We start from the raw sequence: 21,620 nt of genomic DNA on the forward strand, positions 1-21,620 counted from the left end.
ATTCCACCCTCGGCCATCTCTGTGTGGAGTTTTTACATCACCGCGTGTAGCCTGGCTACCGACATGCTACGGCTGAGGCGGACGTATCATGGTTCTCCTCTCGTTCCGTGTGGAAGTGGTTAACTTTTTGGCTTTATACTTTGACTTTCTTCTCCACTACATGGTGACGACAGGCATGTTATTTCGTGTCTACAGTTTCCATGTCCTCTCATTCCGTGTGGAAGTGGTTAACTTTTTGGCTTCATACTTTGACTTTTTTCTCCACTATAGGTGACGACAGGCGTGTTATTTCGTGTCTACAGTTTCCATGTCCTCTCATTCCGTGTGGAAGTGGTTCACTTTTTGGCTTCATACTTTGACTTTCTTCTGCACGACATGGTGACAACAGGCATGTTATTTCGTGTCTACAGTTTCCATGTCCTCTCATTCTGTGTGGAAGTGGTTCACTTTTTGGCTTCATACTTTGACTTTCTTCTGCACGACATGGTGACAACAGGCATGTTATTTCGTGTCTACAGTTTCCATGTCCTCTCATTCTGTGTGGAAGTGGTTCACTTTTTGGCTTCATACTTTGACTTTCTTCTTCGCTACATGGTGACAACAGGCATGTTATTTCATGTCTACAGTTTCCATGTCCTCTCATTCCGTGTGGAAGTGGTTCACTTTTTGGCTTCATACTTTGACTTTCTTCTCCAGTATATGCTGGGATAGGCTCCAGCGACCCTCGTGAGGATAAGTGGTAGAAAAAGAATGATTGAATATAATATATTCAGGGCTGCAGCCGGGAGACCCGGGTTCGATTCCCCTCTTGTGCATGTCTGTGTGGAGTTTGCATGTTCTCCCCGTGCATGCGTGGGTTTTCTCCGGGTACTCCGGTTTCCTCCCACATTCCAAAAACACGCTAGGTTAATTAGCGACTCCAAATTGTCCATAGGTATGAATGTGAGTGTGAATGGTTGTTTGTCTATATGCGCCCTGTGATTGGCTGGCCACCAGTCCAGGGTGTACCCCGCCTCTTGCTCCAAGACAGCTGGGATAGGCTCCAGCACCTCTGCGACCCTCGTGAGGGCCAATTAAAAAGCAGTCGTGTACAACATGCGGCCCCTGTGCCGCAGTTTGTACTATCCACAAAGTCACTGATGTCATTCATAGCACCATAGTAACATAATTACTGTCATTGGATGATATCATAACATACAATAATCCCTATCATGGCTCCTGTTGGACTTTTAACAACAATAAAGTAAAATAAATAAGACTTAGATTTCCAACAAAGCAAATGGCTGCCAATTTATTTCCATATTACAAACAACAATGACCAAAAAGGAAAGTCAACTGCGTGGGAGCACCGTATGCTTTGTGATATTCCACGTCTTCTTATTAAAGCCGTGAAAAGCAAACAATGGCAGATGGCCTCACTGAGTGTCGTCATCCATTAAGCAAATCTACGTGAGGTCTGATCCAGATGCTAATGGACGTTCACAAGCAACAGGATATGAATACGCCCGTAAAGCCATTCATATCAACACCACTCATGACAAACCATTTAAATGCCACTAGCTCCGATAAATATCTATGATTCCATAAAGCTAATAGGAGTGTAAAAGTGACTCTAGGGGTTTTAGTTCATGTCTGGAGTGCTTTAATGATGTTAAAAACTGTATGTATTTGTTGTAAATAGGTTTTCTATGTCTACTTTCTGTGTCTTATTATGCCCACTACAGTATATTGGCTAATAGGAGTGTAAAAGTGACTATAGGGGTGTTATTTCATGCCTGGAGGGCTTTAATAATGTTAAAAACTGTATTTAGAAGGTTTAGAAGGTTATAAACAGGTTTTCTATGTCTTATCACGTTTACTATCACGTCTACTTTCTGCTTCTTATTATGTCTACTTCAGTATATTGGCTAATAGGAGTGTAAAGGTGACTCTAGGGGTGTTATTTCATGTCTGGAGGGCTCTAATAATGTTAATAACTTTATTTAGAAGGTTGTAAACAGGTTTTCTCTGTCTTATCACGTCTATTATCACGTCTACTTTCTACGTCTTATTACCTCTACGACAGTATATTGGCTAATAGGAGTGTAAAGGTGACTATAGGGGTGTTATTTCATGTTTGGAGGGCTTTAATAATGTTAAAAACTTTATTTAGAAGGTTGTAAACAGGTTTTCTATGTCTTATCACGTCTACTATCACATGTACTTTCTGTGTCTTATTACGTCTATGGCAGTATATTGGCTAATAGGAGTGTAAAGATGACTATAGGGGTGTTATTTCATGTCTGGAGGGCTTTAATAATGTTAAAAACTGTATTTAGAAGGTTGTAAAAAGGTTTTCTATGTCTTATCACGTCTACTTTCTGTGTCTTATTACGTCTATGACACTATATTGGCTAAAAGGAGTGTAAAGGTGTCTCTAGGGGTGTTATTTCATGTCTGCAGGGCTTTAATAATGTTAAAAACTTTATTTAGAAGGTTGTAAACAGGTTTTCTATGTCTTATCACTTGTACTTTCTGTGTTTTAGTACTTTTACAACAGTATATTGGCTAATAGGAGTGACTCTAGGGGTGTTAGTTCATGTCTGGAGGGCTTTAATAATATTAAAAACGGTATTTCGAAGGTTGTAAACAGGTTTTCTATGTCTTATCACTTGTACTTTGTGTTTTAGTACTTTTACGACAGTATATTGGCTAATAGGAGTGTAAATGTGACTCTAGGGGTGTTAGTTCATGTCTGGAGGGCTTTAATAATGTTAAAAACTGTATTTAGAAGGTTGTAAAAAGGTTTTCTATGTCTTATCACGTCTCTACTTTCTGTGTTTTATTACGTCTACTACAGTATATTGGATAAAAGGAGTGTAAAGGTGACTATAGGGGTGTTATTTCATGTCTGGAGGTCTTTAATAATGTTAAAAACTTTATTTAGAAGGTTGTAAACGGGTTTTCTATGTCTTATCATGTCTACTTTCTGTGTCTTATTACGTCTACAACAGTATATTTGCTAATAGGAGTGTAAAGGTGACTCTAGGGGTGTTAGTTCATGTCTGGAGGGCTTTAATAATATTAAAAATGGTATTTCGAAGGTTGTAAACAGGTTTTCCATGTCTTATCACTTGTACTTTCTGTGTTTTATTACTTTTACGACAGTATATTGGCTAATAGGAGTGTAAAGGTGACTATAGGGGTGTTATTTCATGTCTGGAGGTCTCTAATAATATTTCACTGTAAAGGTCGACTTTTCTCCGACTTTCAATTTTAGTTTAAATGCATAAAAATGTATCCAATGGGTATAAACCTTGCCAGCACACATGAAGTACTACGTCCAATGAGGGTTTAACAGTCTTGAGTGCAACCGGCCTGGTTGTCTGTGATCACATGATAAAATAAAAGTTCTCAAGTCTAAAAAAAAAAACAAAACACTGGATGACTATCATGTGCGTAGTTTTTAAATAAAGAACCTCATTCAGTTCTTTTAAAATAACATGACAGCCTGAAGTAGCATAGTTGATTGTGAAGAGAAGACACCAAGTATCTTCTGCGAGGGTCTCGTGCAGATACGCCCACCAGCGATTGGCCAGGAATCTGTACACGGTCACATGATAACATCATTTCACGCCTCCGTGCTGGAAGGTTCTACTTTAATTGCGCTAAATTTAAACTTTGCAAAGGCGAGAATAAACATCTAACGGTGGGATTCAATTAACTGTTTCTCTGTGATCTTCAACCGCTTTCTTAATTAGTTAAACAATACCTGACTTACACTTGGATGTGCAAAAGGGGGGGGGGGGGGTGCAGGGTGTGCTGTGATGGCGCTCAGAAGCCATGACCCCCCCCCCCCCCCAGCATTCATTAGTAGACAAGATGTTTACATTTCATGGAGGCTTTATAGTCACATCGTTAAGTGAAAACTCCCAACTGTCACTGAATGCATCATGGAACATTGTGTTGCTTTCATCACCGCCTCTCTTCTTTCTGCTAAATAAAGCACCGATCAATTAATGACGTCAAAAAACATGCTAATAGCAGTATACTGCTAGCACTTGCATCGTGCTTTGGATCCAAAAACGACATCTCAAACTAGTCGTCGCAAGCTAACAAGATGCTAACAAAGACGGTTTTGGGATGAAAATATAGCAAAACCAGAGTTGGATTCACGTTCTAGGGGTCTCAAACTCAATTTACTTGGGGGCCACTAGAGCTCGGGTCTGGGTGAGATTGGGCCGCATCAGGTTTTCCAAAAAAAAAAAAAATTATGAAAAACAAACATTTTTTAAAAACTTCACTTTGGTTCCAATTTTCTACAATAAAAGCACTGATAAAACATTCCACTGTTCTGAAATATCTTAATTTTTATTTTTCTACACAAAATAAGATGAAAAATAAATGAACAAATCAAGAATAAAGAAAATCAATCAATCAGTAATAAATAAATAAATATAATAATAATAATAATAATAACAATAATAATAAAATTGGTGGGTAGACAAATTATTTTTTCAGATTAAAATGAACAAAGCATTATTAGAGCCCTGTAGACATGACAAAACACGACTATAGTCACATTTATACTCTTTTTTTTATTTACAACATATTGCGCAACTGCAGGGTCTTGAGACACATGCTAACTCGCAAACTAGAGAGCTATAGCGACCTAAACGGTAGCCTTCAAGTTATTTCCTTTAAACTTGAATAGCCAAAAACTTACCACTTCCACACGGATAGGGAGGATAACTATTAACAGTTATTTAACCTTTAACATGAACATTAATCAAGGCGGGGGCCTCAAACTAGTGTCCTGCGGGCCACATTTGGCCCGCGTGCCGCGTGTTTGAGACCACTGTTCTACGCTAAAACCTCCAAATGTTGCCGAAAAGTTAGTACATCGTATTTGTACACCATTTATTTATTTTTTTTGACCTATAAGCCACACAAATCATTGTTTCGGCTTTCACTTTTTTCGACATATAACACAAATAAATCCGCAACTTCATTTCCTCTCTTGCTCATCCTACACGTTTGCCTTAATCGCCCACTCTGTCTTTGTCTCACACACACACACACAATAACACACACAATAACACACACACACACACGACCTTTCCTCTGCAGGCTTAAGATTCATTGCTGAATTCCCAGCTTTGCATAGTCAGTGATATTAAACATAACTCCATTTATGGCTGCTTGCACCCGAGCCGAATCATCAGGTGCGGCAATGGAGGGCATCTTCATCTCATTTGCATGATTGGCGATGGAGCAACGGCTGTGTGGCGTTATATTTTTAAATATGAAGTTTTTGACTTATGGCCGTTTGTTTTCATTTGGTGTGTGCATGTACATTATAAATCATAAATCACGCTAGTTGGTGGCTTATTATTAGTATAAAATATGCCGAAACGAAGCCTGTTCAAGGATAGAAATGACTAAATGACATACAATACAAACATAACTTGATGAAATTTAATATTAACACATTTATAGCAACACATAGGGGTGTTATTTCATGTCTAGAGAGCTCTAATCATGTAAAAAAAAAGCATAATTAGAGAGTTGTGAACATGATTTTTATGGCATGTGTCCTATTTTCTGTTATCATGTCTACTATATTGGGTAATAGCAGCGTAACAGTGGATATAGGGGTGTTATTTCAAGTCTTGAGGGCTCTAATCATGTAAAAACAAGCATAATGAGAAGGTTGTAAACATGATTGTTTATGTCATGTGTCCTATTTTCTGTTATCATGTCTCTTATATTGGGTAATAGCAGCCGAAAGCTGGATATAGGGGTGTTATTTCAAGTCTAGAGAGCTCTAATCATGTTAAAAAAGCATAGTTAGAGGGTTGTAAACATGATTTTTATGGCTTGTGTCCTATTTTGTGCTATCATGTCTGCTATATTGGGTAATAGCAGTCAAACGGTGGATATAGGGGTGTTATTTCAAGTCTAGAGAGCTCTAATCATGTAAAAAAAAGCATAATTAGAGGGTTGTAAACATGATTTTTATGGCATGTGTCCTATTTTCTGTTATCATTTCTGCTATATTGGGTAATAGCAGTGTAATGGTAGATATAGGGGTGTTATTTCAAGTGTAGAGAGCTCTAATCATGTAAAAAAAAGCATAATTAGAGAGTTGGAAACAAGATTTTTATGGCATGTGTCCTATTTTCCGTTATCATGTCTGCTATATTGTGTAATAGCAGCCAAAATGTGGATATAGGGGTGTTATTTCAAGTCTAGAGGGCTCTAATCATGTAAAAAAAAACATAATTAGATGGTTGTAGACATAATTTTTATGGCATGTGTCCTATTTTCTGTTATGGTGTCTGCTATATTGGGTAACAACAGCCAAACGGTGGCTATAGGGGTGTTATTTCAAGTCTTGAGGGCTCTAATCATGTTTAAAAAAGCATAATTAGAGGGTTGTAAACATGATTTTATGGCATGTGTCCTATTTTCTGTTATCATGTCTGCTATATTGGGTAATAGCATGCCAAACGGTGGATATAGGGGTGTTATTTCAAGTTTTGAGGGCTCTAATTGTGTAAAAAAAAGCATAATTAGAAGGTTGTAAACATGATTTTTATGGCATGTGTCCTATTTTCTGTTATCATGTCTGCCATATTGGATAGTAGCAGCATACCGGTAGATATAGGGGTGCTATTTCAAGTCTAGAGAGCTCTAATCATGTAAAAAAAAGCAGAATTAGAGGGTTGTAAACATGATTTTTATGGCATGTGTCCTATTTGCTGTTATCATGTCTGTTATATTGGGTAATAGCAGCGTAACGGTGGATATAGGGGTGTTAATTGAAGTATGGAGGGCTCTAATTGTGTAAAAAAAAAGCATAGTTAGAAGGTTGTAGACATAATTTTTATGGCATGTGTCCTATTTTCTGTTATGGTGTCTGCTATATTGGGTAACAACAGCCAAACTGTGGATATAGGGGTGTTATTTCAAGTCTAGAGGGCTCTAATCATGTAAAAAAAAAAAAGCCTAATTAGAGGGTTGTAAGCATGATTTTTATGGCACGTGTCCTATTTTCTATTATCATGTCTGCTATATTGAGTAATAGCAACCAAACAGTGGATATAGGGGTGTTATTTCAAGTCTAGAGGGCTCTAATCATATTAAAAAAAGGCATAGTTAGAGGGTTGTAAACATGATTTTTATGGCATGTGTCCTATTTTCTGTTATTATGACTGCTATGTTGGGTAATAGGAGTGTGAAGGCGACTTTAGGGATGTTACTTCATGTCTAGAGGGCTCTAATCATGTTAAAAAGCATATTTAGAAGGTAGAAAACTGGTTTTCTGTATGAAAATATTCCTACTTTCTGGAAATTTACCAATGAATGGCCATATTACAGTGAAGACCTGTATCCAGTCCTCTTATAAGTCTTGTTTCAATGTTGATACAGTATCACATAATAACCTCCATTGTGACTGAACGTCCATTATTTATCAGAAGATAATCATGCAGTGAAAGCAGAAGAAATACACCCTTGCTATCTGCTGACCCACATTTGGGCGAGGAGACTCGAGCTAATCCTGAACTGTGGTTCTGGAGGAGAGTCCTTGTGATTGGCTGTGGATGCGGTGTTGCCATGGGAGACCCCTGCTGGCAAGGGATGGCTACATCAAGGGAGGAACATGAGAAGGAGCAAGAAAGAAGAGCAAGAAGGAAACGCTGCATTGATAAAGATCCACCTGTCCTGGTTCACGGACCATGAAGGCGGTCGTTTCAGTCCATACTTGCAGGTTTCCCATGATGCCACTGAAGTGAACAGGGAAAGAACCGCTAAGAACCGCCGTCTAAACATACGAGTGCAATTAGAACATGGAAGAAAAACCCCAATTCTCCACCTTTATTAGTGCAAACTCCCGGCGGACGGCAGCGAGAAAACAAACAAAGAACGGAGAACGTCCTCATCTTCATTACAAAGTAGCCCTCGTTTACACAAACAAGCTCGGGCGTCTAAAAATATGATAAACATGATGAATTATGCATATTTCCTTTAGATCCACGGGGTGGGCTGTGTTGACAAGTGTCTTCACAACATGGTATCGTTACAGAGGTCACACCCACTGCGCTGCCACACATGAAAACACCAACGTGCGGCAAAAGCACCACCCCGGGACGGAAGAAGTCATCTCCAAGATTGGAGCTCAGCTGGTCAAGCTGCGACATTAGCATCAAACGCCGCCAGAAGAAGAATTCAAAGGCAAACCTTGATTTTTTTTTACCGTTTGTTATGATGCTATTTTGTGAAAGGATTTGCTTGGTGAGGGATGGACACTATGCTAATGTTAGCATGCTAGCAATGCTAACACCCAGCACAATAGTGTCTATGTAAGAAAATGGACACATATACTACTATGCTAATGTTAGCATGCTAGCAATGCTGACAGGCTAATGTCACCATGCTAGCACCTAGCATGACACTGCTAAGTGTTTATACATGTATGTATCTACCCATGAAGATAGCAAATCAATCCTGGTATGCTAATGTTCGCATGCTAGCAATGCTAACATGCTAAAATTATAATGCTAACACCTAGCACAATAGTGTCTAGCTATGAAAATGGATAAATATACTACTATGCTAATGTTAGCATGCTGGCAATCCTGACAGGCTAATGTCACCATGCTCACACCTAACATGACACTGCTAAGTGTTTATACATGTATATATCCACCCATGAAAATAGCAAATATATTCTAGTATGCTAATGTTGGCATGCAAGCAATGCTAACATCGAGCACAATAGTGTCTAGTTATGAAAATGGATACATATACTACTATGCTAATGTTGGCATGCTAGCAATGCTGACAGGCTAATATCACCATGCTAACACCTAGCATGACACCGCTAAGTGTTTATACATGTATGTATCTACCCATGAAAATCGCAAATGCATTCTACTATGCTAATGTTAGCATGCTAACAATGCTAACACCTAGCACAATAGTGTCTAGTTATGAAAATGGATATATATACTACTATGCTAATGTTAGCATGCTTGCAATGCTGGCAGGCTAATATCACCATGCTAACACTTAGCATGACACAAGCTAAGTGTCTATACCTGTATCTACCCATAAAAATAGCAAATAAATTTTTGTATGCTAATGCTAGCATGCTAGCAATGCTAACATGCTAATGCTAGCATGCTAGCAATGCTAACATGCTAATGTTAGCATGCTAGCAATGCGAACATGCTAAAATTAGCATGCTAACCCCTAGCACAATAGTGTCTAGCTATGAAAATCAAAAAGCAGGCGGCTATGTGGAGATGTCGCAGGGGGAATCCCTTATGACCGAAGGCCCCTCTTCTGAGGCCTCGGGGAAGACTCAGAACACGTTCCACATTTTGAACCTCCTTGAGATCAAATGTCATGCAAGGCCAACTTCCAAGCGGTGACATCATGGAAGACACTGCTCGGGGAAGCGTCACCAAGGCATCAAACAGCCCGGGCTTTTGCTTCAGACCGTGGCCAAGGTCCAAGTCAAACCAGCTGAGACCGTTGGCACAACTTGAGCATGACACAAGTTCGAACACGGCCTTTTTTTTAAGCGGTAAAGTGTTGCTTGTTATGTCTTTGGGCAACAAGGAAGGATGGTGGATTTCACGACCACCTCTCCGACCATTCGCCAATGCCATGACATTCACAACACGTCGTTTCATCCCAGCCAATCAGCAAATAGAGATAACCAAGCCAAATATAATAAAAAAAAATAAAATTGGCAGGAATTTTACAAGAATAAAGTCAAAATATTTGGTGAAAAATGTTACATTTTATGTGAATAAACTTGTAATATTATGAGGAATAACAATAGCATTTTCGTAGCACAGAGTTGAAATATTCAAGAAAAACTACTACATTTTTTTTTAAGTCCTGATGAAAAAGCCACGAAAACAACAAATAAAGTTGTAACTTTTTATAATAATAAATATGATAAAATTAATTTAAAAAATATAATAAAAATTGGGCTTTGGGAAGGAGTTATTGAGGAAAAAAAGTCAAATTCTAACAATAAAAAAGGTTAAAAAATTAATAAAATTTACATTTTGGAGGGGAAAAGTAGCATTTTAGGAAAATAAACTAATTGTATTCTGAGGAATAATAATAATACCAATTGAGTAGAAGGGCTGCATGGTAGACAAGTGGTTAGCACACAGGCCTCACAGCCAAAAGACCTGAGTTCAATCCCACCCTCGGCCATCTCTGTGTGGAGTTTGCATGTCCTCCCCGTGCATGCGTGGGTTTTCCCACATTCCCACTCCCACATTCCAAAAACATGCTAGGTTAATTAGCGACTCCAAATTGTCCATAGGTATGAATGTGAGTGTGAATGGTTGTTTGTCTATATGTACCCTGTGATTGGCTGGCCACCAGTCCAGGGTGTACCCCGCCTCTCGCCTGAAGACAGCTGGGATAGGCTCCAGCACCCCCGCGACCCTCGTGAGGAAAAGCGGTAGAAAATGAATGAATGAATGAATGATTAACAAAATAAAAATAAAAATAAAAATATTAATATTGATATATAATATATTATTATTATTATACATTATATTAATATATAATGAATGGTTGTTTGTTTTGTATGTGCCCTGTGATTGGCTGGCCAGCAGTCCAGGGTGTACCCCGCCTTTCGCCCAAAGACAGCTGGGATAGGCTCCAGCATCAACCCCCCCGCGACCCTCGTGAGGATAAGCGGTAGAAAATGAATGAATGAGTTGAACTAACATATGAAAAATACTCGTAGACTAAAGTAGTTTTTTGGAAAAAAAAAACACAATAAGAATAAGATCTGAAGATCATGGCTGGAAAAGGTCTGCCTTAAGCGAAGGAAAAAAGAATCCGGGCACGTGAAGTGCATGTGATGTGGCTGCCGGCCGCTGCTCTCTCGCTAGCAGTTCTATAAATAGTGAAAAGTGCGGCTGTCTCTCATATTTCATGTGTCAGTGAGTCCAGAGTCGTGGTGAAGAGTGTTTTCCTCACTCTGCTGCCGCGATGAGCTCCCCTTTTCATGTTGCAGGCCAAAAGCGTCTTTGTCACACTTCACTGTTTCAGATCATCTAACGATCTAACGATGGAAGTATGAGTCAATGACAACACAACACAACACTTGATGCACTTTTGAAATGAAACTTATGACCATGGGGGTGGGGGAGACAGTCATAAACATAATAACATAAACCAAGACATAGAAAACCTGTTTACATCCTTCTAAATATGGTTTCTAACATTGTTAGAGCCCTCCAAAGGTGAAATAACACCCCTATAGTCACCGCTGTACTACTAATAGCCAATATAGTAAACATAACATAAACCAAGACATGTAAGACATAGAAAACCTGTTTCCATCCTTCTAAATATGGTTTCTACATTTTTAGAGCCCTCCAAAGGCGAAATAACACCCCTATAGTCACCTTTGTACTACTAATAGCCAATATAGTAAACATAATAACATAAACCAAGACATGTAAGACATGGAAAACCTGTTTCCATCCTTCTAAATATGGTTTCTAACATTTTTAGAGCCCTCCAAAGGTGAAATAACACCCCTACAGTCACCTTTGTACTACTAATAGCCAATATAGTAGACATAATGTTAAAATTAAAATGTTACTATGCTACTGTTAGCATGCTAACACCTAGAATGATACTGCTAAATGGTCATGGAAACAGCTTAAATGCTACTATGCTATTATTAGCATGCTAACACCTCAAATGATACTGCTAAATCGTCGTGAAAATGGCTTAAATGCTACTATGCTATTGTTAGCATGCTACCACCTGGAATGATACTGCTAAATGGTCATGAAAATGGCTTAAATGCTACTATGCTATTGTTAGCATGCTAACACCTAGAATGATGCTGCTAAATGGTCGTGAAAACGGCTTAAATGCTACGATGATATTGTTAGCATGCTAACAATTCGAATTATACTGCTAAATGGTCATGAAACTGCTATTGTTAGCATACTAACACCTCGAATGATACTGCTAAATGGTCGTGAAAACGGCTTCAATGCTACTATGATATTGTTAGCATGCTAACACCTCGAATGATACTGCTAAATGGTCATGAAAATGCTATTGTTAGCATGCTAACACACTGTGGTCGGCTGGAGTCCCAAAGCTTTAGCAATGGCTTTATAATGAATTAGTTGACTTGTTAGCATATCTACATGTGCTGCTTTACAAAATATCGCAATATTCTTCGCTTGGTGGCCCTTAGTGGAAAAAAAACAAAAAACGATTTGGACACGCCTGCTCTAAGATGTTATGTGGACTTGGAGCTCTGCTCCTGTGAGAGCAAGGCCAGGCCTCCTGACCACATTGATGAAGGCCAGCAGGCCACGATGTTAACATGTTTGTTGACACGGCCAGAATGAATTGGTGAAATTGAGTCAACCTTGCCCTGAAGGTCTGTCTGTCAGAGCTCAGCGTGTGTGTATATGTGTGTGTATATGTGTGTGTTGTTGCTTCCTTGTTCGCCTTAGGCCGCCGACTAAAAGCACATCACCTAACATGATCAAGTATGTAGCCGCTCCAGCTGGGTGTTGTAGTATTAGCATGATAGCTAACATGTTCTTGTTTGAATCCTAGTGGGAACTCTGGTCTGGAGCTGGCCTTCAACTTCAACTTCTCCTCCCAGCATTCCGCACTTTCTGATCATCTGCACGTATAGGGCCGTACCGATTCCTCCAAACGATACCGAGGGAGTGACGGAATGACATCGGAGCTGGCTGAAGGCAAAAATAAGTACGTTTTTAGAGCCCTCCAAAGGTGAAATAACACCCCTACAGTCACCTTTGTACTACTAATAGCCAATATAGTAGACATAATAAGATGAACCAAGACATGTAAGACATAGAAAACCTGTTTACGTCCTTCTAAATATGGTTTCTAACATTTTTAGAGCCCTCCAGAGGTGAAATAACACCCCTACAGTCACCTTTGTACTACTAATAGCCAATATAGTAGACATAATAAGATAAACAGAGACTTGTAAGAAATAGAAAACCTGTTTACATCCTTGTAAATATGGTTTGTAACATTTTAGAGCCCTCCAGAGGTGGAATAGCACCCCTAAAGTCACCAGTCCAAAGCACCTGTTTGGTCACTCTTAGCAAAAAACATCTGCAATCCTGTCTTTGAGATAACTTGCAATGAGTCTACCTATGGAAATGGGTTAAAAATGTTACTATGCTATTGTTAGCATGCAACACCTAGAATGATACTGCTAAATGGTCATGAAAACAACTAAAATGCTACTATGCTATTGTTAGCATGCTAACACCTAAAATGGTACTGCTAAATGGTCATGAAAACAGCTTAAATGCTACTATGCTATTGTTAGCATGCTAACACCTAAAATGATACTGCTAAATGGTCATAGATGGATAGATAGATAGATAGACTCCCTTTATTGTCATGCTAACACCTAGAATGATACTGCTAAATGGTCATGGAAACAGCTTAAATGCTACTATGCTATTGTTAGCATGCTAACACCTAAAATGATACTGCTAAGTGGTCATGAAAACGGCTTAAATGCTACTATGCTATTGTTAGCATGCTAACACCTAGAACGATACTGCTAAATGGTCATGAAAACAGCTTAAATGCTACTATGCTATTGTTAGCATGCTAACACCTAGAATGATACTGCTAAATGGTCATGAAAATGGATTAAAAAAATTGACTATGCTCTTGTTATTATTGTATATTGTTGTTGTAGTGTTAGCATGATAGCTAACATGTTCATGTGGGAATCCTAGTGGGAACTCTGGTCTGGAGCTGGCCTTCAATGAGGCAGTTAGAGGGGAAATTTGAATACATGGAGGTGCCGGTCCATTCTCCAGCATTCCGCACTTTCTGATCATCTGCACGTATAGGGTCATTCCGATTCCTCCAAACGACACAGAGGGAATGATGGAATGACATCAGAGCCGGCCGTTAAGCGTCTTTCCATAACCTTGAAGCGTCAGGACACAAATCAATGCACTCTGTGAATCCATCCTGAAGGCAAGGATAAGTAAGGACGTGCTATTATTTTGCTTTGACTGCCACAGTGGAGGAATTCCCACACGGGATCACACGTGTCACATGGAAGAGTCTCCTCTTCATCACTCAGGCAGACACAATGGTTAGTCATGAGCCAGGCGCTCCATCAAGCTCATAAATCCTTATTAGCCAACACTGAGAGGTCGAAGGAAAAAAAAAAAAAAAACATATTCCCTTTGAGCTAAGTTCAGACGCTCCTTATTTAAGGCGCTACGGACTATGAAAGCTTGCCAATGCTGTCACGCTGTAAAAAGTAGTTGTGAATTCCCAGTGATAATGTGTTGGTTTTTATCCACAGTAAATAGCAGCTCAATTGCACAGGTTGGCTCTTTTCCACTTCTATTGTCCAAAAAACAAAACATGAATACTCGGACTGTCAAAGCATGAAAATCTTGTCATCAAATTCATCACAGCATCACCATTTGCAGACAGACATGATTTTAAATGCAGTTTTTAACCATTATTAGACATGACATAACACCCCTATAGCCTTTTAACATTATTAGAGCCATCTAGTGATGAAATAACACCCCTATAGTCACCTTTACACTCCTATTACCCAATATAGTAGACATAATAAGAGAAAATAATGCAAAAAAACACATAGAAAGCCAGTTTACATCCTTCTAAATATGCCTTTAATATTATTAGAGCCATCTAGTGATGAAATAACACCCCTATAGTCACCTTTCTACTCTTAGTAGCCAATATAGTAGACATAAGATAAACCAAAACATGTAAGACATAGAAAACATGTTTACATCTTTCTAAATATGGTTTCTAACATTTTAGAGCCCTCCAGAGGTGAAATAACACCCCTATAGTCACCTTTGTACTCCTAATAGCCAATATAGTACACATAATAAGACAAACCAAGACATGTAAGACATAGAAAACCTGTTTCCATCCTTCTAAATACGGTTTGTAACATATTTAGAGCCCTCCAGAGGTGAAATAACACCCCTATAGTCACCTTTGTACTCCTAATAGCCAATATAGTAGACATAATAAGATAAACCAAGACATGTAAGATGTAGAAAACCTGTTTACAATCTTCTAAATATGGTTTGTGACATATTTAGAGCCTTCCAGAGGCGAAATAACACCCCTATAGTCACCTTTGTACTCATAATAGCCAATATAGTAGACATAATAACATAAACCAAGACATGTAAGACGTAGAAAACCTGTTTCCATCCCCATTTGTAACATTTTTAGAGCCCTCCAGAGGTAAAATAGCACCCCTATAGTCACCTTTGTACTCTTAATAGCCAATATAGTAGACATAATAACATAAACCAAGACATGTAAGACATAGAAAACCGGTTTATATCCTAAATATGGTCTGTAACATTTTAGAGCCCTCCAGAGGTGGAATAACACCCCTATAGTCACCTTTACATTACTATCATTTAATATAGATGATTATTTTTACCATTATTACAACCCTTTAAATATTAAATAACATCATAATGTTAACCTTTGCAGTCCTATTAATATAGTAAACATAAAAAAAATAATAATACGTAGTGTAGGATACTACATATCATTTAAATGTGTCTTCTGAACGTTGTAACTTCCATTCCAGTAAAACCTCCCCCGGGTAAATCGATGTGTTTTGATCCAAAGCAACCTTTCAGTGCAAAGTGACAAACGGTGTCATCGAGCGGCCGCTACATACAGCCGAGGGCCGGGCCGAGAGCCGGGCGGCACGGGCAAACGGGACGACAAAGTGCTGAGCCAACCTTTGAAAGAATGAGCAGATTAGCGGCGGTGGGGGCTGCTGGTGGGACGCTCAATGAAGAGGCTTTAAAGTCAGACGTGCTGGGCTACACTTCCTTCCTCCATTGTGTACGCTGGACAATGCACACACTTTCACTTTCACTTTCAAAATGCTGATGTGCTACAAATCCCCCCCCAAAAAAAGATGAATTGTTGTTTTGTTTCTCACCAATCTAATTAGTAGAGTGGAGCGCCGGGAATCATTACCAAACGAGCAAAGACTCAACTACAATCCATCTGCAGGGGGTGGACTTGAGAGGACATTTTCACCAGATGAATTCTCGTCAGGAGACCACTCTTACCCTGCCAACGAATACGAATTATGACGTCTTACGGTAAATCTGACATTAAAAATAACTCCAATAACCGATAATTCGGGATGTCGACCGATATTGCCATGCCTTAATTTCATTAAAATTAAAATTAAAATTATGTGTGTCTGAAAGTGGAATAAAATATAATAAAATAATAAAAAATAAAATATAAAAGAAAACATTTAACCAAATCTATTTTATTTATTTAATTTTAAAATTATTATGGAATTGTATTTATTGAATAAATATATTTGTATATATGAATTTATTTTATATATTTGACATTATTTCTATATTTATTTTATATATTCATGTTATATTTATTTATATAAATTAAAATAGTTGGAAAAAATTTTAAAAAGGGATGTCTCATTATAATAATTTTTTGTGTGATAAAAATAATTGTAAAAATAAAAAAATTATAATAATTTATCATAATAATAAATTAAAATTAAATGTTGTCTTAAAGTAAAAAAATAAAAATACAATATAAAAGTGAAAACATTTAACCAAATCTATTTTAAATTAATTTTAAAATAAATTTGTGTTTGTATTTATTGAATAAATGAATTTGTATATATGTATTTATTTTATACATTTGACATTATTTCTATATTTATTTTATATATTCATGTTAGATTTATTTATATACCTTTTTATTAAAATTAAAATTAAAATTAAAATTGTATGTGTCTGAAAGTGTAATAAAATATAAAAGTGAAAACATTTAACCAAATCTATTTTACATTAATTTTAAAATTAACATAGATTTGTATTTATTGAATACATTTTTTTGTATACATGTATTTATTTTATATATTTGACATTATTTCTATATTTAATATATTCATGTTATATTTATTTATATAAATTAAAATGTATTTAGTTAAAATTAAAATTGAAATTAAAATTGTGTGTGTCTGAAAGTGTAATAAAATTTAAAAGTGAAAACATTTAACCAAATCTATTTTACATTAATTTTAAAATTAATATAGATTTGTATTTATTGAATACATTTTTTTGTATACATGTATTTATTTTATATATTTGACATTATTTCTATATTTAATATATTCATGTTATATTTATTTATATAAATTAAAATGTATTTAGTTAAAATTAAAATTAAAATTAAAATTAAAATTAAAATTAAAATTAAAATTAAAATTAAAATTAAAATTAAAATTAAAATTAAAATTAAAATTAAAATTAAAATTAAAATTAAAATTCAGCAGTTAGTGTAGTTAGCCTAATCGTTCATCACTAACTAAAATTGTAACATTTTTACAAAACGTCTCCCAACCTTGAAGGTTGCTGGTTCCATCCTCCGCCCTCCCGTGACCTTCTGGCAACGAATGACGCTCGGCAGCTTTCTTCCAATGAGTCAAAGGTTCCTACGCTGTCGTGCCGTGGACGTGGTCTCCACAGCAAAGCCTGTCGTTAGGAGTCCTTCCTAATCATCTCTCCCAGTATGTACCAACAGCAGCGTCTCGCTCGTTATCCTTAACAAGGGTCGGCCTTGTTAGAGCCCAAACTGCCACTCCGCACCTGGCTGACATCACGGGAAACGCCAACTTCCAGTTGCCACGGCAACCCTACTCGACAACGGCAACGGGGGGATTGATCGGCGGAGCCATTTGGTGAGAGGAGTATGACGGGGGTATTATTCCGTGGACACACGGGGTATTAGCCCCTCGCCGGGTGGATGACTAAACAAAACAATCATGGATGCGGTCGTCTGGCAAAGGGATGGAAGATGCTGTGACACATCCATCTTCTTTTCACGACTTCTCTCCTCCACGCTGCACCCTGTGTTTATTTGACTAAGTTAACATCACTCTCCCAAGGGCAATTCATGACATGCAATATGCTCGTCTATTCATGACTGGCACTCCTGTTGGAGCCCGATGGGGACCGTGGCTTAAAACCTCTTTCATTTACTCAATGTCATTTTAAACCTATTCTACCATTCTACAAGAACCGTTTAAGCCACATAATCCTGAAAAAATATCAATTTCTACTACAAACGTCTGATTAAAGGCACAGAAATCAAGAATTTTTACGTTTAAATAATTGGAGTTTTTTTTTATTTGATAAAAAATAATTGTAAAAATGAAAATGTATACTAATTTATAATAATAATAAATTTAAATTACATGTTGTCTTAAAGTTTAAAAATAAAAATAAAATATAAAAATGAAAACATTTAACCAAATTTATTTTACATTAATTTATATTTGCATTTATTGAATACATTTATTTGTATATATGTATTTATTTTATATATTTTACATTATTTCTATATTTATTTTATATATTCATGTTATATTTTTTATTAAAATTAAAATTAAAATTAAAATTAAAATTAAAATTAAAATTAAAATTAAAATTAAAATTAAAATTAAAATTAAAATTAAAATTGCGTCTGAAAGTGTAAAAATAAAAAATGAAAACATTTAATTTCTATTTTTTTCTATTTCTATTTTTTCATTTCTAATTTTCTATTATTTTTCTATCTATTTTACATACATTTTTTAATGATTAAATTATTTTAAATTATTAAAATTAAAATTAAAATACCTTAAATGCTGCCGTGGCTTACAGGGCTTTGCGTGAGATTTCATCTTGGCCGAGTGAGCCAACAAACCGGGCGCTAAACATGCAAAGCAAAATGTTACCAAAAAATTTGGTTGTTAACCGAAAAAGACTCTAACCGGGGCGAATGTTAACTGAGGTACCACGACATCGCATGTTTCATGCTGTGTGGCTTTCAGCATGATTATCAGGGACAAACAACCATTCACACTCACATTCATACCTATGGACAATTTAGAGTCGCTAATTAACCTAGCATGTTTTTGGAATGTGGGAGGAAACCGGAGTACCCGGAGAAAACCCACGCATGCACGGGGAGAACATGCAAACTCCACACAGAGATTGCAGAGGGTGGAATCGAACCCTGGTCTCCTAGCTGTGAGGTCTAGGTGCCAAATGTGCAAATGTGCAAATATACCAGTGTACAGTTACAGTTATGCTGTCGTCACTAAATTCATCACATAGCAACTTAACACCCAAAATACAAACATGTATCAGGTACACCCTTGACTGGTGGCCAGCCAATCACAGGGCACATATAGACAAACAACCATTCACACTCACATTCATACCTATGGACAATTTGGAGTCGCCAATTAACCTAGCGTGTTTTTTGAGCGTCAAAGCGTCAAAAGCGTGCACATTTGACGGTTTGCAATGACACGTGAATGTCTCGCAGCAATTTTTGACAGTCGCCGCTTCACAAACTTTTGCATGGTGCATTCAAGAACCACCCAATACAGTGGGAAATCTCAACGCCTGAGAAAAAAAGCATGATCAGTAAAGCATAGAGACAACGTAAATCAGGGGTCTCAAACATGCGGCCCGCGGGCTAAATGCGGCCCGCAGGACACTAGTTTGAGGCCCCCGCCTTAATATGAAAGTTTTTAATGTTAGTGCGGCCCGTGCAAGTTTGATATGGATGCTGTATGGTATCATGTACCCAGAAAAAATTATTACATTTGATTAATGTTCATGTTAAAGGTTAAATAACTGTTAATAGTTATCCTCCCTATCCGTGTGGAAGTGGTAAGTTTTTGGCTTTTTTAAGTTTAAAGGAAATAACTTGAAGGCTACCGTTTAGGTCGCTATAACTCTCTAGTTTGCGAGTTAGCATGTGTCTCAAGACCCTGCAGTTGCGCAATATGTTGTAAATAAAAAGAGTATAAATGTGACTATAGTCGTGTTTTGTCATGTCTACAGGGCTCTAATAATGCTTTGTTCATTTTAGTGTGAAAAAAATAATTTGTCTACCCACCAACTATATGTGGTTTCTTAAGTTTTTATTATTTGCTGTTTTATTATTATTATTATTATTATATTTATTTATTTATTACTGATTTTTACTGAGTTTTTTATTACCAAAAACCAAGGTTTTTACATTATACACAATAGACTCGTTTAGCTTCATATGACCTCCATTAGTCACAAACGCATGAACTTTAAACACACAATCGTCACAATACAGCGATCCACTAGTGTGTGTGTGTGTGTGACAAAACGTGCACGGTTTTGTTCCCAGCGTCCACTTGCAGGCCCACTAACACGGCAACAAACACCCCATGTTAAAGATAGTCATGTGATGGGATTAATTAATTACTCCTCACAGGTGAAGGAAAACAGCCGGAACTGGAGGTCTTTTTTTTTTTTTTTTTGTCTGGAGCACACATGAGGAGCTGCACACACACACACACATACATAATACACACACACATACATAATACACACACACATAATACACACACACACGTGATCACGTTGTAAAAGCCAACTGTCACACGTTCTAATCTTACAACATCGCTCAAATTGATGTCAATCTCAATGTAATTCCTATTCCGCATGACCCCCCCCCCCTCTCTCTCTCTCCCCCCTCCCCTGCCTCTTCCCTTCCTTCCTTCCTTCCTTCTTTCCTTCGAACCGGATGGATGGATAAATGGATGGAAGGATGGATAAATGGATAAATGGATGGATGGCGAGTCTCAGCTCAAAAGGGGGGTTTCCATTTTGCGAGCGCCACAGCCCTTGAACGCACCTAAATCCACGTGACTACAATAACTACTACATCCGGTGTGCAATAAAGCTGACTTTATGACACAAACGCAAATCTTTCTTACGGGATGTCACATTTTTCTCACATATACAGCAAAAATAAGGAAAAAGAAACGCTTGCTTACTGTAAAAATGAATTCCCTCGGGGGATGGAGAGCCTCTTCTCGCCGCTCGACTCTCCTCCTTTCCGGTGTGAGAATCCGAAATTCAGACCATGCAAAAAAGGCTGTGGGTCATTCCGCCCCTCAGAGGGATTTTTGATCCAAATGTGGAAGATGAACGGCTCCCCGGATATCCGACAGGAGCGAGCCAGCTGCGGTTGGGGGGGGTTGGAAGTGATGGAGGACAGGGGGAAGGAAGCAAGGAGCGGCCCGGCCGGAGCACTGCGTACATGAGGGAAAGCGAGAGAGGTGATTTGGTCCTCTCTCTCTCTCTCTCTCTCTCTCTCTCTCTCTCTCTCTCTCTGTATGTGTGTGTGTAGTTCACAAAACAACATCCCTTCATCCTTGCCAGACAGACTGACATAAGGCTGCATGAAGCAAAGGTAACAGCGACACCCACCGGTGATGAGAGGAACAACAACAATGACTGGTGACGCCATGCAGCTGGAAGGAATATTCTATGCACTGGGTTGACATCATTGCATGTTTTTTTTTCCATTAAATTTGGATTAATAATCACCAAAATTCCGAGTTTTTCCTCCCCAGTGATGCTTTACCAGGCCCCTGGAGTTTCATAAATATATGTGTTTTTTATGTTGTTGTTCATATTATGTTGATATTTTCATATTTATATATTGTCATG

At 37.7% G+C, this 21,620-nt stretch overlaps 1 protein-coding gene across 11 annotated transcripts in view; it reads right to left on the reverse strand.

Annotated features, from left to right (window-relative positions):
• LOC131124985 (catenin delta-2-like) overlaps positions 1 to 21,230 on the reverse strand; it is a 141,891-nt gene extending 120,661 nt beyond the window's left edge. For 8 of the 11 annotated variants that reach the window (XR_009128958.1, XM_058066034.1, XM_058066029.1 and 5 more), the window contains exon 1: positions 20,942 to 21,230. The gene's annotated coding sequence lies outside the window, so the exon portion shown is untranslated. The remainder of the gene's footprint in view (positions 1 to 20,941) is intronic. The other 3 variants (XM_058066030.1, XM_058066035.1, XM_058066033.1) reach the window with 1 other exon arrangement.
• Positions 21,231 to 21,620: the final 390 nt, after the last annotated feature.

The sequence above is a fragment of the Doryrhamphus excisus genome, chromosome 3, assembly GCF_030265055.1.
Source record: "Doryrhamphus excisus isolate RoL2022-K1 chromosome 3, RoL_Dexc_1.0, whole genome shotgun sequence".
In the NCBI taxonomy this organism is placed as follows: domain Eukaryota; kingdom Metazoa; phylum Chordata; class Actinopteri; order Syngnathiformes; family Syngnathidae; genus Doryrhamphus; species Doryrhamphus excisus.